The sequence below is a fragment of the Artemia sp. Qi Xiang Cuo genome, chromosome 11, assembly GCF_049724085.1.
Source record: "Artemia sp. Qi Xiang Cuo chromosome 11, ASM4972408v1, whole genome shotgun sequence".
Taxonomy (NCBI): domain Eukaryota; kingdom Metazoa; phylum Arthropoda; class Branchiopoda; order Anostraca; family Artemiidae; genus Artemia; species Artemia sp. Qi Xiang Cuo.
The window spans coordinates 33,817,321-33,833,361 of record NC_142804.1 but is presented as its reverse complement, the minus strand read 5'-3'; the positions used below and the strand labels follow the sequence as shown (position 1 = coordinate 33,833,361).

General features: G+C 34.3%; 1 protein-coding gene across 1 annotated transcript in view; it reads left to right on the top strand.

Annotated features, from left to right (window-relative positions):
• Nucleotides 1-1,719: 1,719 nt before the first annotated feature.
• The window catches only part of LOC148946907 (glomulin-like), a 122,639-nt gene continuing 108,317 nt past the window's right edge, over nucleotides 1,720-16,041 (top strand). Inside the window, exon 1 of the mRNA XM_089096730.1 lies at nucleotides 1,720-1,830. The gene's annotated coding sequence lies outside the window, so the exon portion shown is untranslated. The remainder of the gene's footprint in view (nucleotides 1,831-16,041) is intronic.

Sequence of the window (16,041 nt, the reverse complement as noted above, 5' to 3'; positions counted from 1 at the left end):
TCACACTGGTTTCTTACCTTTGAGGTTTTAGATTTTATTTTTTCTTTAAGAAAGTCTCCCGTTGATTGAGCTCAGCACTTTAAATTTTAATATTTAACATTATCAAATTAATATGGTTCATTTTGGTGTTGCTTTTTGTGGGTTTGATTAAGGCAAGGTACATATTTAACCTCACCTTAGAGCTTGGTGACAATTTATTACGGGAAAATGACCTAAGGACCAATAATGATTAATCCTAGCATAAATTAAAATTAGAATAAAAATACAATTATTTTGATGTATCTATTGATAACTTTGCAGCTAAATGAATTTTTTTTTATTTAAAATTATCAGGAAGTATTCTAGTTTCAGTTGACAAATTATATTTTTTTTCAAGGAATCGAACAGCTAACTAAGTCCAATATATGCAATGGTATGTTCTTCGAATGATCTCTTTTAATTAGGTTGCTAGCTACCGCTGCAACCCGGAACTATTAATAAAATATTTTATCTTTAATTACAGAAGGAACCACATGTAGTAAGTTTTACTATTGAGACGAGTCACTCTTACTATAGAGCATACAGTTCGTTATCACGAACTGTTTGCGTTGATGTATCTATTGTTTGTGGTATCAAAATTTTGTTTTTCAGTGTTTCGGTTACTATTCGGTTACGCTTGTCAAGACAAGATATCACTATTACTTCGTGATAGTTCTCAATTGTGAAATCCAGTTTTATATCAATTATTGCGCTGTTAATTACGGCCCCTCATATTTGGGTTTTATGAATAAAGGGGCCCACGCTCGTAAGTTTCTTTGAAATGTTATTTTGATGAGTTGAGGAAAAAAGCGAGCGTACTGTATATTTAGCAATATATTAATTACCGATACAATATAATTAGCGATGTCCCTCACGAAAAAGTATTTCGATGAGCGTATGGGCAACTTAAATCAACTGGTAGAAAATCTTCGTACGGAGAATGCAGCCTTGAAACGAGAGAACACTGGCTTGAAATCTGCTCTTGTGGCAGTTAAAGACCAGGTTTTAAGAACTGAATTGTATTTTAAACGCAAGAATCTTCTTATCCATGGAATTCCTAACAAGGAAAATGAAAATATTGAAGAAACCGTTAATGATTTTTTGTCAGAAATGTCGGTACGGAACTACAGGGATATTAAGTTCACGGCCATCTATAGACTTAGAAGCAAGACTAAAAGTCCCAGGAAACAAAACTCGCATCCGGCATCGGACCTTATTCTTGTATCTGTTCTAAATCTTCGACATAAGGACAATATTATGGCTTGTGTTGGTAATCTAAGAAATACGGGGAAAAGCGTCAGTATTGACCTTCCATTCGAGCTGGCTAAACGTCGGAAACAACTTTTGAGTACAGCTTATAATTTAAGAAATTGTAAAGTTGCCTCCGATAAGGTTTCTCATACCAAAGTGGTTCAGAAGGGGACTAGGTTATGGCTAGAATCTAAAAAGACTTCTAGTTCTAACTGGGTCAAGGTTGATGGCGCATGGTACGACCCGCTTACCCTAGTTTTCCCCTCGGTCAATTTGATTTCGATTCTGACGCATGATTATTAGTGAGTGCTCGCTTCCGCTTAATATATTATATCTTCAAAAAATGTGCTGTTCGTTAATGTATTTGTCTTTTTGTATTTTTCCCTTTTATTTGTGTTCCTTTAACCTCAGTATTTATACCTTCCTGTGCTATTTTACTTGTTATTTTTTTTTTCAGAGCAAAATAAACAAGTTCGTGTCAAAACCTTTTTAATTCGGATTAAGAGGTTGACGTCACTGGTGTTCAAGCGACTACAGCATGGCTCTCTGTCACCTGCATTGGTAAGTAATTATGGTTGAGACTAGACCCCGGCGCCACGCCGGCGGATCAACCGAACGCCACCGACAAGAGGCCCGGTCGAATGCCACCGGCGCGCCGGAGGCACGCCACCGCCGGCAGAGGCGGCTGCGTTCGGTCGACTTTAAATTATTTTTGCGACAATTCTTTATTGCATCAACCGCAAAGTTGGAGCTTTTCCTTCTAGTGTGGTTTAGTATTGTGATTTTCCTTTTCAGAAATCAAGCAGGGTTTGCACTATCCCCTAATTTTCGGGTATTTACCCGAAAATCTATGCGTCACTCCGAACAAAATTTGGTTCCGCGAATCCCTGAAAATCACGTAGTCACGGTGCCACCCCTTGCGATTTATCACCAGTGACTTTCCCTGCCAAATATTACTATGCATACCGTAATTCTTCACTACTCTTTAGTTCATTAATTTTCGTCTCTTTTGTAACTTTGCATAAAAACCAGACAGATGCAATATGCTATTGCAAATATTGCAATATACACAGTTTTTAATAATTTGACAAAAAAAAGTATCGTCTTTATTAAATGAGTTTAAATCATTTCAAATGCAGTTTCTCAATCGCTATTTCTTACATCATTCGTAGTCAAGAATTTTATTTTCAAGTTGAAAAGAATTATTGAACGCATTCACTACTATACAGCTTCAGCCTTTTGTTGAATTTTGAAATTGACAGCCAACAGATTGTTTCTACAGCTGAATTGGAAGTTTGCAGTTTTTTTTTGCTGTTTTTAGTTAAGATTTTCTCTTAATGTTTAATACTCAATTATTGAGTGCCTGATAGAATATACAATCTTATTTCTGGAACATTTTGCCCTCCCCCCCCCCCAAAAAAAAAACAACCTTCGATTGAGACAAAATTTAGCTATAGACTAATCTGGTTGGGGAATTAAAGATTGAACCAGAAGTTATCCCAATAATATGATTCATAAATAAATTGTAAATTATTGCCTATAGGGGGGGGGATAGAGGGCTATCATTTTAAAATGATAATACCTCATTTTTTTTTATTAAAAGCAGGGATGCCAAAAAGATAATTATTTTTTTCATTTAAAGTGGAGACAAAAGAAACTGATATCAAATTCCCTGGGAAAACATTGAAATATTTTTATAGACCCAGGGCCCCCCATTAAGACTTGTTCATTGTCTTGGGTATTTTGCGATTTCTCATAGGCTACTGGCATTATTTGGCTTTTATGTGTGCTCCCTTGTTATTAGATTCTTTGGATCTTATTGAATGCCATGGCGAATCTATCACTCAGTTTTCCAATAATTGGAGGTATATCTGAATAATTTTGACATTTTTGTTGTTGTCTTTGTACCCTTTTATTCATACCCTCAATTTTTTTCAAGGAACACTAAGCTGTTTAACGTTATTTTTCGTGTTTGTTTGAACCATATGGTGACCTAGTTCATTATTAAGTAAATTATTTTTCTAATGAAAGCTGATACAGTATCCTATCAAGGTGGTATCCAGAGGGGGGAGGGTAGGGAGGTATTACATTTAAATCATAATGGCTCGAAATTTTATTTATTGAAAGCAGGAATCCCAAAAAGTCCATTTTATTTAATTTAAAGCAGAAACAGTATCATATCAAGGTGGTATCCAGAGGGGGAGGGAAGGGGGGGTATTGAGCTATCATATTTAAATAATAATGCCTCAATTTTTTTAAAGCAGGGGTGCCAATAAGTTAATTATTTTTTTTATTTAAAGAAGAGACAATATCCTATCAAGATGGTATCCAGAAGGGGGGGCATAGGGTGTTATTATATTTAAGTGATAGTACCTTGATTTTTTTTTATTGAAAGCAGGGATGCCAAAAAATTGAAATGTTGTCAAAATTAACAAGATTTTCGTGAGTTATACTTGATACAGCACTTGCATGGTTTTATCGTCCAAAGGGAAAGAGATATATGCGTCCAATCCGTTTTTTTCTTATTGATGAAACGGGTTTACTTTGAAAACATTCATACTTAAGTACCAGGCAGATTGACACTAAGACGAATTGGTGTGACGAAAGCGATATCGACATCCCCACCTAACGTTGTGCTCGAGTAACATTGGCACCCTTGGTTCAGTGCCCAAGTTACATTAAAAGGCCAGGTCATAATAAAAGCTTTTAATATGGGAGGTTCAAGGAGGAGTCTTTGACAGTCTTATGACGTCAGGGTACTAGATGTTGCAACGTTCTTACGTATCTACGGTGGTTTCGAAAATTCGATCACCCCAAAAATGATTACCAAAAATATGCACAAATGTAACATTTGGAATATTAGAACACTTTTTTCAAAGCTTTGAAGAAAAGCAAAAAAGTCTAAATACTCCAAACTACGCTTGAAAGCTATTTTAAAAAGAAACTCTTTGGAGATTTCCATCGGCAGCTAGCAACCTAATTAAAAGAGATCATGCGAAGAACATACCATTGCATATATTGGACTTTGTTAGCTGCTCGATTCCTTGAAAAAAATCTCATTTGTCAACTGAAACTAGAATACTTCCTGAAAATTTTAAATGAAATAACTTTATTTAGCTGCAAAGTTATCAATAGGTATATTAAAATAATTGGATTTTATTCTAATTTTTATTTATGCTAGGATTAGTCATTATTGGTCCTTAGGTCATTTTCCCGTAATAAATTGTCACCAAGCTCTAAGGTGAGGTTAAGTATGTACCTTGCCTTAATCAAACCCACAAAATGCGACACCAAAGTGAACCCTATTAACTGGTTAATGTTAAACATTAAAATTTAAAGTGCTGGGCTCAATCAACAGGAGACTTTCTAAAAGGAAAAATAAAAGCTAAAACCTCAAAGGTAAGAAGCCAGTGGGACATAAATCAAATAATGTCATTTGGGGTCGCATCCCTGTTAATCTTCGTAAGAAATAATCTAACTAGCAATTTTTATTGTTACTAAGGGCTTTAGTTTGTCCTTTAGTAGGTTGCACCTACCCTTTCAACCATGATGGTTGTAACTTATGATTATGACGTCACCTGTAATTTTGTTTGCAAAATCATGATGTGTTTTATAATATCTCATTGACTAAGAGTTGCCGTAGCGTATTGATTTGCCGTAATCAATAACAGTTGCCGTAGCATAATGACATAAAGGATTTGATTTCAAGCCTGTCTACGGTAACGGTTCTAAAATAACGATTTCTATCTAAATACTATGAGTAAAAAGGTATATGCATGCAGAAATCGAGTATACAAGTTCTCCACTTACCTGATGAATTTTGTAGCATTGATTTTTTTGAAATAGAAATTAAGCCGTGGCTCACACAATAAAAATACATATACAACATAAGTACAAAACTACATAAGAACTTGCGTTTGGATATTTTATCGTCTCCTCGTCTTTTCTTGCTGAAACCATTAAGTTTAAATCAAACAATGCTATTTGGGGTCGCATTTGTGTTAATCTTCGCAAGAAATAATGTAACTAGCAATTTTTATTGTTACTAAGTGCTTTGGTTTGTCCTTTATTAGGTTGCATCTACCCCTTCAACCATGATGGTTGTAACCTTGGATTATGACGTCACCTATCATTTTGTTTGCAAAGTCATGATGTTTTTGATAATATCTTATTGACTTTTATTTAGCTGCAAAGTTATCAATAGGTATATTAAAATAATTGGATTTTATTCTAATTTTGATTTATGCTAGGATTAGTCATTATTGGTCCTTAGGTCATTTTCCCGTAATAAATTGTCACCAAGCTCTAAGGTGAGGTTAAGTATGTACCTTGCCTTAATCAAACCCACAAAATGCGACACCAAAGTGAACCCTATTAACTGGTTAATGTTAAACATTAAAATTTAAAGTGCTGGGCTCAATCAACAGGAGACTTTCTAAAAGGAAAAATAAAAGCTAAAACCTCAAAGGTAAGAAGCCAGTGGGACATAAATCAAATAATGTCATTTGGGGTCGCATCCCTGTTAATCTTCGTAAGAAATAATCTAACTAGCAATTTTTATTGTTACTAAGGGCTTTAGTTTGTCCTTTAGTAGGTTGCACCTACCCTTTCAACCATGATGGTTGTAACTTATGATTATGACGTCACCTGTCATTTTGTTTGCAAAATCATGATGTGTTTGATAATATCTCATTGACTAACAGTTGCCGTAGCGTATTGATTTGCCGTAATCAATAACAGTTGCCGTAGCATAATGACATAAAGGATTTGATTTCAAGCCTGTCTACGGTAACGGTTCTAAAATAACGATTTCTATCTAAATACTATGAGTAAAAAGGTATATGCATGCAGAAATCGAGTATAAAAGTTCTCCACTTACCTGATGAATTTTGTAGCATTGATTTTTTTGAAATAGAAATTAAGCCGTGGCTCACACAATAAAAATACATATACAACATAAGTACAAAACTACATAAGAACTTGCGTTTGGATATTTTATCGTCTCCTCGTCTTTTCTTGCTGAAACCATTAAGTTTAAATCAAACAATGCTATTTGGGGTCGCATTTGTGTTAATATTCGTAAGAAATAATGTAACTAGCAATTTTTATTGTTACTAAGGGCTTTGGTTTGTCCTTTATTAGGTTGCATCTACCACTTCAACCATGATGGTTTTAACCTTTGATTATGACGTCACCTATCATTTTGTTTGCAAAATCATGATGTTTTTGATAATATCTTATTGACTAACATTGATGTGCCGTAGCGTAATGGTAATCGAGCAGCTAACTAAGTCTAACATATACAATGATATGTTCTTCGAATGATCTCTTTTAATTAGGTTGCAAGCTACCGCTGCAACCCGGAACTATTAATAAAATATTTTATCTTTAATTACAGATGGAACTAGATGTAGAAAGTTTTACTATTGAGACGAGTCACTCTAACTATACAACATACAGTTCGTTATCACGAACTGTTTGCGTTGATGTATCTATTGTTTGTGGTATCAAAATTTAGTTCTTTAGAGTTTCGGTTACTATTCGGTTACGCTTGTCAAGGCAAGATATCACTTTTACTTCGTGATAGTTCTCAACTGTGAAATCCAGTTTTATATCAATTATTGCACTGTTGATTCCGGGGCCCCTCATATTTGGATTTTATGAAGAAAGGGGCCCACGCTCGTAAGTTTCTTTTAAATGTCATTTTGATGAGTTGAGGAAAAAAGCGAGCGTACTGTATATTTAGTGATTTATTAATTACCGATACATTATAATTAGTGATGTCTCTCACGAAAAAGTATTTCGATGAGCGTATGGACAACTTAAATCAACTGGTAGAAAATCTTCATACGGAGAATACAGCGTTGAAACAAGAGAACACTGGCTTGAAATCTTCTCTTGTGGCAGTTAAAAACCAGGTTTTAAGAACTGAATTGTATTTTAAACGCAAGAATCTTCTTATCCATGGAATTACTGACAAGGAAAATGAAAATATGGAAGAAACCGTTAATGATTTTTTGTAAGAAATGTCTGTACGGAACTACAGGGATATTAAGTTCTTTCTGGAACATTTTTACCCCCCCCCCAAATAAAAAACAACCTTCGATTGAGACAAAATTTTACTATAAACAAAGCTAGGTACAAGGTTGGGGAATTAAAGATTGAACCGGAAGTTACCCCAATAATATGATTCATAAATAAATTATAAATTTTTGCCTATAGGGGGGGATAGAGGGCTATCATTTTTAAATGATAATACCTCATTTTTCTTCTTGAAATCAGGGATTCCAAAAAGATAATTATTTTTTTCATTTAAAGTGGAAACAGAAGAAAATGATATCAAATTCCCTGGGAAACCATTGAAATATTTTGATTGACACAGGGCCTCCCATTAGGACTTGCTCATTGTCTTGGGTATTTTGTGATTTCTTATAGGCTACTGGCCTAATTTGGCTTTTGTGTGTGCTCCCTTTTAATTAGATTCTTTGGATCTTATAGAATCCCACGGCGAATCTATCACTCAGTTTCCCATTAATTTGAGGTATATCTGAATAATTTCGACATTTTTGTTGTTGTATTTGTAACCCTTTACTTATACCCTCAATTTTTTTTTCAAGGAACAATAAGCTGTTTAACGTTATTTTGCGTGTTTGTTTGAACCATATGGTGACCTAGTTAATTATTAAGTAAATTATTTTTCTAATGAAAGCTGAGACGGTATCCTATCAAGGTGGTATCCAGAGGGGGGAGGGTAGAGAGGTATTACATTTAAATGATAATGGCTCGAAATTTTATTTATGGAAAGCAGGGATCCCAAAAAGTTCTAAAGAACTAAATTTTGATACCTTTGAAAATACTTTTCAAAGGTATCAATACTTTTCAAAGGAAAATATCTCAAAGGAACTACTTTTCAAAGTAAAATATCCTTGAAAATACTGCAGTATGAACACACATCAAAAATGCACTTTTTTGACAAAATTAATTCTACTTTAAAACTATTTTATTTTTAATTACAAAAGGCACTAGATGTAGCAACTTCTTTATTATACAACCTCTTATTGGTAGTAAGAGAATTATACAACCTCTTATTGGTAGTAAGAGTATGAACAGACAAATCGTCATTTTAGAACCGTAACCGTAGACAGGCTTGAAATCAAATCTTTTATGTCTTAGGGATTGTCTCCTTAACATTACGCTACGGCACATCAATGTTAGTCATTAAGATATTATCAAACACATGAGGATTTTGCAAACAAAATGATAGGTGACTTCATAATCAAAGGTTACAACCATCATAGTTGAAGGGGTAGATGCAACCTAATAAAGGACAAACCAAAGCCCTTAGTAACAATAAAAATTGCTAGTTACATTATTTCTTACGAATATTAACACGGATGTGACCCCAAATGACATTGTTTGATTTAAACTTAATGGTTTCAGCAAGAGAAGACGAGGAGACGATAAAATATCCAAACGGACGTTCTTATGTAGTTTTGTACTTCTGTTGTATATGTATTTTTAATTGTGTGAGTCACGTCTTAATTTCTATTTCAAAAATATCAATACTGTGAAATTCATCGGGTGAAGAAATAGCAAATGGAGAGCTTGTATACTCCATTTCTACATACATGTACCTTTTTACTCGTAGTATTTAGATAGAAATCATCATTTTAGAACCGTTACCGTAGACAGGCTTGAAATCAAATCCTTTATTTCTTAGGGATTGTCTCCTTGACATTACGCTACGCCAACTGTTAGTTAATGAGATATTATCAAACACATCATGATTTTACAAACAAAATGATAGGTGACGTCATAATCAAAGGTTACAACCATCATGGTTGAAGGGGTAGGTGCAACCTATTAAAGGACAAACCAAAGCCCTTTGTAACAATAAAAATTGCTAGTTACATTATTTCTTACGAAGATTAGCAGGGATACGACCCCAAATGACATTATTTGATTTATGTCACACTGGTCTCTTACCTTTGAGTTTTTGCTTTTATTTTTCCTTTAAGAAAGTCTCTTGTTGATTGGTTTCAGCACTTTAAATTTTAATATTTAACATTAACAAGCTAATTTGGTTCACATTGGTGTTGCATTTTGTGGGTTTGATTAAGGCAAGGTACATATTTAACCTCACCTTAGAGCTTGGTAACAATCTATTACGGGAAAATGACCTAAGGACCAATAATGATTAATCGTAGCATAAATTAAAATTAGAATGAAATCCAATTATTTTGATAGATCTATTGATAACTTTGCAGCTAAATAAAGTTATTTCATTTAAAATTTTCAGGAAGTATTCTAGTTTCAGTTGACAAATGAGATTTTTTTTCAAGGAATCGAGAAGCTAACTAAGCCCAATATATGCAATGGTATGTTCTTCGCATGATCTCTTTTAATTAGGTTGCTAGCTACCGATTGAAATCTCCAAAGAGTTTCTTTTTAAAATAGCTTTCAAGCGTAGTTAGGGGTATTTAAACTTTTTGCTTTTCTTCAAAGCTTTAAAAAAAGTGTTATAATATTCCAAATGTTACATTTTCCCATATTGTTTGTAATCATTTGTGGGGTGATCGAATTTTCTAAACCACTGTATATACGTAAGAACTTTGCATAATCTAGTACCCTGAGGTCATAAGACTGTCAAAGACTCCTCCTTGAACTTCCCAAATTAAAAGCTTTTATTATGACCTAGCCTTTTAATGTAACTTTGGCAGTGGACCGAGGGCGCCATTGATGCTCGAGCGCAACGTTATGTCGATATCGCTTTCGTCACACCAATTCATTTTAGTGTGTATCTGCCTGGTACTTATGAATGAATGTTTTCAAAGTAAACCCGTTTCATCAATAAGAAAAAAACCGATTGGACGCATATATCCTTTTCTCTTTGGACGTTAAAACCATTCAAGTGCTGTATCAAGTATGATTCGAGAAAATCTTGTTAATTTTGTCAACTTTTCAAATTTGTGGCATCCCAGCATTCAATAAAAAAAATCAAGGTACTATCACTTAAATATAATAATTCCTCATGCCTCCTGGATACCATCTTGATAGGATACCGTCTCTTCTTTAAATAAAAAAATAATTAACTTATTGGCACCCCTTCTTTAAGAAAAATTGATGCATTATTATTTAAATATGATAGCTCATTACCTCCCTCCCCCCTTCCGGATACAACCTTGATAGGATGCCGTCTCTGCTTTAAATTAAAAAAAATTGACTTTTTGGGATCCCTGCTTTCCATAAATAGAATTTCGAGTCATTATCATTTAAGTGTAATACCTCCCTACCCCCCCCCCTCTGGATACCACCTTGATAGGATACCGTCTCAGCTTCATTAGAAAAACAATTTACTTAATAATTAACTAGGTCACCATATGGTTCAAACAAACACGCAAAATAACGTTATGAAGCTTATTGTTCCTTGAAAAAAAAATTGAGGGTATGAGTAAAGGGGTACAAAGACAACAACAAAAATGTCGAAATTATTCAGATATGCCTCAAATTATTGGGAAACTGAGTGATAGACTCGCCATGGTATTCCATAAGATCCAAAGAATCTAATTAAAAGGGAGCACACACAAAGGCCAAATAACGCCAGTAGCCTATGAGAAATCGCCAAATACCTAAGACAATGAACAAGTCCTAATGGCGGGCCCTTGGTCTATCAAAATATTTCAGTGGTTTCCCAGGGAATTTGATATCATTTTCTTCTGTCTCCACTTTAAATGAAAAAAATAATTATATTTTTGGAATCCCTGCTTTCAATAAAAAAAAATAAGGTGTTATCATTTTAAAATGATAGCCCCCTATCCCCCACCTATAGGCAATAATTTACAATTTATTTATGAATCATATTATTGGGGTAACTTCCGGTTCAATCTTTATTTCCGCAACCAGCTTAATCTATAGCTAAATTTTGTCTCAATCGAAGGTTGTTTTTTTTGTGTTGGGGGGGGGAGGGGTAAAAATGTTCCAGAAAGAAGATTGTGTTTTCTATCAGGCGTTCAATAATTGCGTATTAAACATTAAGAGAAAATCTTAACTAAAAACAGCAAAAAAAAAATCTGCAAACTTACAATTCAGCTGTAGAAACAATCTGTCGGCTGTCAATTTCAAAAGGCTGAAGCTGTATAATAGTGAATGCGTTCAAAAATTCTTTTCAACTTGAAAATAAAATGCATCACTACGAATGATGTAAGAAATAGCGATTGGGAAACTGGATTTGAAATGATTTAAACTCATTTCATAAAGACGATACTTTTTTTTTTTGTCAACATATGAAGAACTGTGTATATTACAATAGCATATTGCATCTGTCTGGTTTTTATGCAAAGTAACAAAAGAAACGAAAATTAATGAACTAAAGAGTAGTGAAGAATTACGGTATGCAAAGTAAAATTTGGCAGGGAAAGTCACTGGTGATAAATCGCTAGGGGTGGTACCGTGACTGCGTGATTTTCAGGGATTCGCGGAACCAAATTTTTTTTCGAAGTGACGCATAGATTTTCCGGGGTAAATACCCGAAAATTCAGGGATAGTGCAAGCCCTGCTTGATTTCTGATCAGGAAAATCAAAATACTAAACCACACGAGAAGGAAAAGCTCCAACTTTGCGGTTGACGCAATAAAGAATTGCCGCAAAAATAATTTAAAGTCGACCGAACGCAGCCGTCTCTGCTGGCGGTGGCGTGCCAGCGGCGCGCCGGCGGCATTACGACGCTTCGGCGGCATTCGGTCGATCTGCCGGCGCGGCGGATCGACCGAATGCTGTAGTCGCGTGAATACCGCATTCTCCTGCAGCGAACAACGCTGCATTCTCCGTACGAAGATTTTCTACCAGTTGAATTAAGTTGCCCATACGCTCATCGAAATACTTTTTCGTGAGAGACATCGCTAATTATATTGTATCGGTAATTAATATATCGCAAAATATACAGTACGCTCTCTTTTTTCCTCAACTCCTCAAAATGACATTTCAAAGAAACTTACGAGCGTGGGCCCCTTTCTTCATAAAACCCAAATATGAGGGGTCCCGGAATTAACAGTGCAATAATTGATATAAAACTGGATTTCACAGTTGAGAACTATCACGAAGTAAAAGTGATATCTTGCCTTGACAAGCGTAACCGAATAGTAACCGAAACTCTAAAGAACTAAATTTTGATACCACAAACAATAGATACATCAACGCAAACAGTTTGTGATAACGAACTGTATGCTGTATAGTAAGAGTGACTCGTCTCAATAGTAAAACTTGCTACATGTAGTTCCTTCTGTAATTAAAGATTAAATATTTTATTAATAGTTCCGGGTTGCAGCGGTAGCTAGCAACCTAATTAAAAGAGATCATTCGAAGAACATACCATTGCCTATATTGGACTTAGTTAGCTGCTCGATTCCTTGAAAAAAATAATATCATTTGTCAACTGAAACTAGAATACTTCCTTATAATTTTAAATAAAAAAAATTAATTTAGCTGCAAAGTTATCAATAGATACATCAAAATAATTGTATTTTTATTCTAATTTTAATTTATGCTAGGATTAATCATTATTGGTCCTTAGGTCATTTTCCCGTAATAAATTGTCACCAAGCTCTAAGGTGAGGTTAAATATGTACCTTGCCTTAATCAAACCCACAAAAAGCAACACCAAAATGAACCATATTAATTTGATAATGTTAAATATTAAAATTTAAAGGGCTGAGCTCAATCAACAGGAGACTTGTTTAAAGGAAAAATAAAAGTTTAAAACCTCAAAGGTAAGAAACCAGTGTGACATAAATCAAATAATCTCATTTGGGGTCACATCCGCGTTAATATTCGTACGAAATAATGTAACTAGCAATTTTTATTGTTACTAAGGGCTTTGGTTAGTCCTTTATTAGGTTGCATCTACCCCTTCAACCATGATGGTTGTAACCTTTGATTATGACGTCACCTATCATTTTGTTTGCAAAATCATGATGTGTTTATAATATCTTATTGACTAACAGTTTCCGTAGCGTAATGGCGAGGAGACAATCTGTCTCCTTGAAAATACTTTTCAAAGGTATCAATAATTTTCAAAAGAAAATATCTCAAAGGAAATACTTTTCAAAGGAAAATATCTTTGAAAATACTGCAGTATGAACATACATCAAAAATGCAGTTTTTGACAAAATTAATTCTACTTTAAAACTATTTTATTTTTAATTACAAAATGCACTAGATGTAGCAACTTCCTTAAAAATGAGCTATTATACAGCTTTCTATGATTTTTCTGTGCCCAGCTAGCTGAGGAGGAAGAAAAAGCGGAAAGAAAAAAAAATGCCTCTACCGCTGCTAGCTACTGCTGCAACCCGGAGAATGACGATTCGTCTGCCAGGGATTATACTACCTCTTATTTGTATTAAGAGTATGAACAGAAAAATCATCATTTTAGAACCGTTACCGTAGACAGGCTTGAAATCAAATCCTTTATGTCTTAGGGATTGTCTCCTTACTATAACGCTACGGCACATCAATTTTAGTCAATAAGATATTATCAAACACATCATGATTTTGCAAACAAAATGATAGGTGACGTCATAATCAAAGGTTACAACCATCATGGTTGAAGGGGTAGGTGCAACCTAATAAAGCATAAACCAAAGCCCTTAGTAACAATAAAAATTGCTAGTTAGACTATTTCTTACGAAGATTAACAGGGATGCGACCCCAAATGACATTATTTGATTTATGTCACACTGGTTTCTTACCTTTGAGGTTTTAGCTTTTATTTTTCCTTTAAGAAAGTCTCCTGTTGCTTGAGCTCAGCACTTTAAATTTTAATATTTAACATTACCAAGTTAATATGGTTCATTTTGGTGTCGCATTTTGTGGGTTTGATTAAGGCAAGGTACATATTTAACCTCACCTTAGAGCTTGGTGACAATTTATTACGGGAAAATGACGTAAGGACCAATAATAATTAATCCTAGCATAAATTAAAATTAGAATAAAATCCAATTATTTTGATATATCTATTGATAACTTTGCAGCTAAATAAATTTATTTTATTTAAAATTTTCAGGAAGTATTCTAGTTTTAGTTGACAAATGAGATTTTTTTTCAATGAAATCGAGCAGCTAACTAAGTCCAATGTATGCAATGGTATGTTCTTCGCATGATCTCTTTTAATTAGGTTGCTAGCTACAGATGGAAATATCCAAAGAGTTTCTTTTTAAAATAGCTTTCAAGCGTAGTTAGGGGTATTTAGACTTTTATGCTTTTCTTCAAAGCTTTGAAAAAAGTGTTATAATATTCCAAATGTTACATTTGTGCATATTTTTGGTAATCATTTGTGGGGTGATCAAATTTTCTAAACCACTGTAGATATGTAAGAACGTTGCAACATCTAGTACCCTGAGGTCATAAAACTGTCAAAGACTCCTCCTTGAATCTCCCAAATTAAAAGCTTTTATTATGACCTGGCCTTTTAATATAACTTGGGCACTGGACCAAGGGCGCCATTGTTACTTGAGCGCAACGTTAGGTGGGTATGTCAATATTGCTTTCGTCACACCAATTCGTTTTAGTGTGAATACGCCTGGTACTTATGAATAAATGTTTTCAAAGTAAACCCGTTTCATCAATAAGAAAAAAAACGGATTGGACGAATAAATCCCTTTTCCTTTGGACGATAAAACCATGCAAGTGCTGTATCAAGTATAACTCACGAAAATCGTGTTAATTTTGTCAACTTTTCAACTTTTTGGCATCCCTGCTTTCAATAAAAAAAATCAAGGTACTATCACTTAAATATAATAACTCCCTATGCCCCCCCTTCTGGATACCATCTTGATAGGATACCGTCTCTTCTTTAAATAAAAAAAATTAACTTATTGGCACCCTTGCTTTTAAAAAATGAGGCATTATTATTTAAATATGATAGCTCAATACCCCCCTCCCCCTCTCGATACCACCTTGATAGGATGCCGTCTCTGCTTTAAATTAAAAAAAATTGACTTTTTGGGATCCCTGCTTTCAATAAATAAAACTTCGAGCCATTATCATTTAAATGTAATACCTCACTACCCCCTACCCCTCTGGATACCACCTTGATAGGATACCGTCTCAGCTTTCATTAGAAAAATAATTTACTTAATAATTAACTAGGTCACCATATGGTTCAAACAAACACGCAAAATAACGTTAAACAGCTTAGTGTTGCTTGAAAAAAAATTGAGGGTATGAGTAAAGGGGTACAAAGACAGCAACAAAAAAATCGAAATTATTCAGATATACCTCAAATTATTGGAAAACTGAGTGTTAGATTCGCCATGGCATTCGATAAGATCCAAAGAATCTAATTAAAAGGGAGCACACACAAAAGCCAAATAAGGCCAATAGACTATCAGAAATTGCAAAAAACTCAAGACAATGAACAAGTCCTAATGAGGGGCCCTGGGTCTATCAAAATATTTCAATGGTTTCCCAGAGAATTTTATATCATTTTCTTCTGTCTCCACTTTAAATGAAAAAAATAATTATCTTTTTGGAATCCCTGCTTTTAGTAAAAAAAATTTAGGTATTATCATTTAAAAATGATAGCCCCCTATCCCCCCCTATAGGAAATAATTTACAATTTATTTATGAATCATATTATTGGGGTAACTTCCGGTTCAATCTTTAATTCCCCAACCTTGTACATAGCTTAGTCTATAGCTAAATTTTGTCTCAATCGAAAGTTGTTTTTGTTTTTGGGGGGGGGGGGCTTAAAATGTTCCAGAAATAAGATTTTATTTT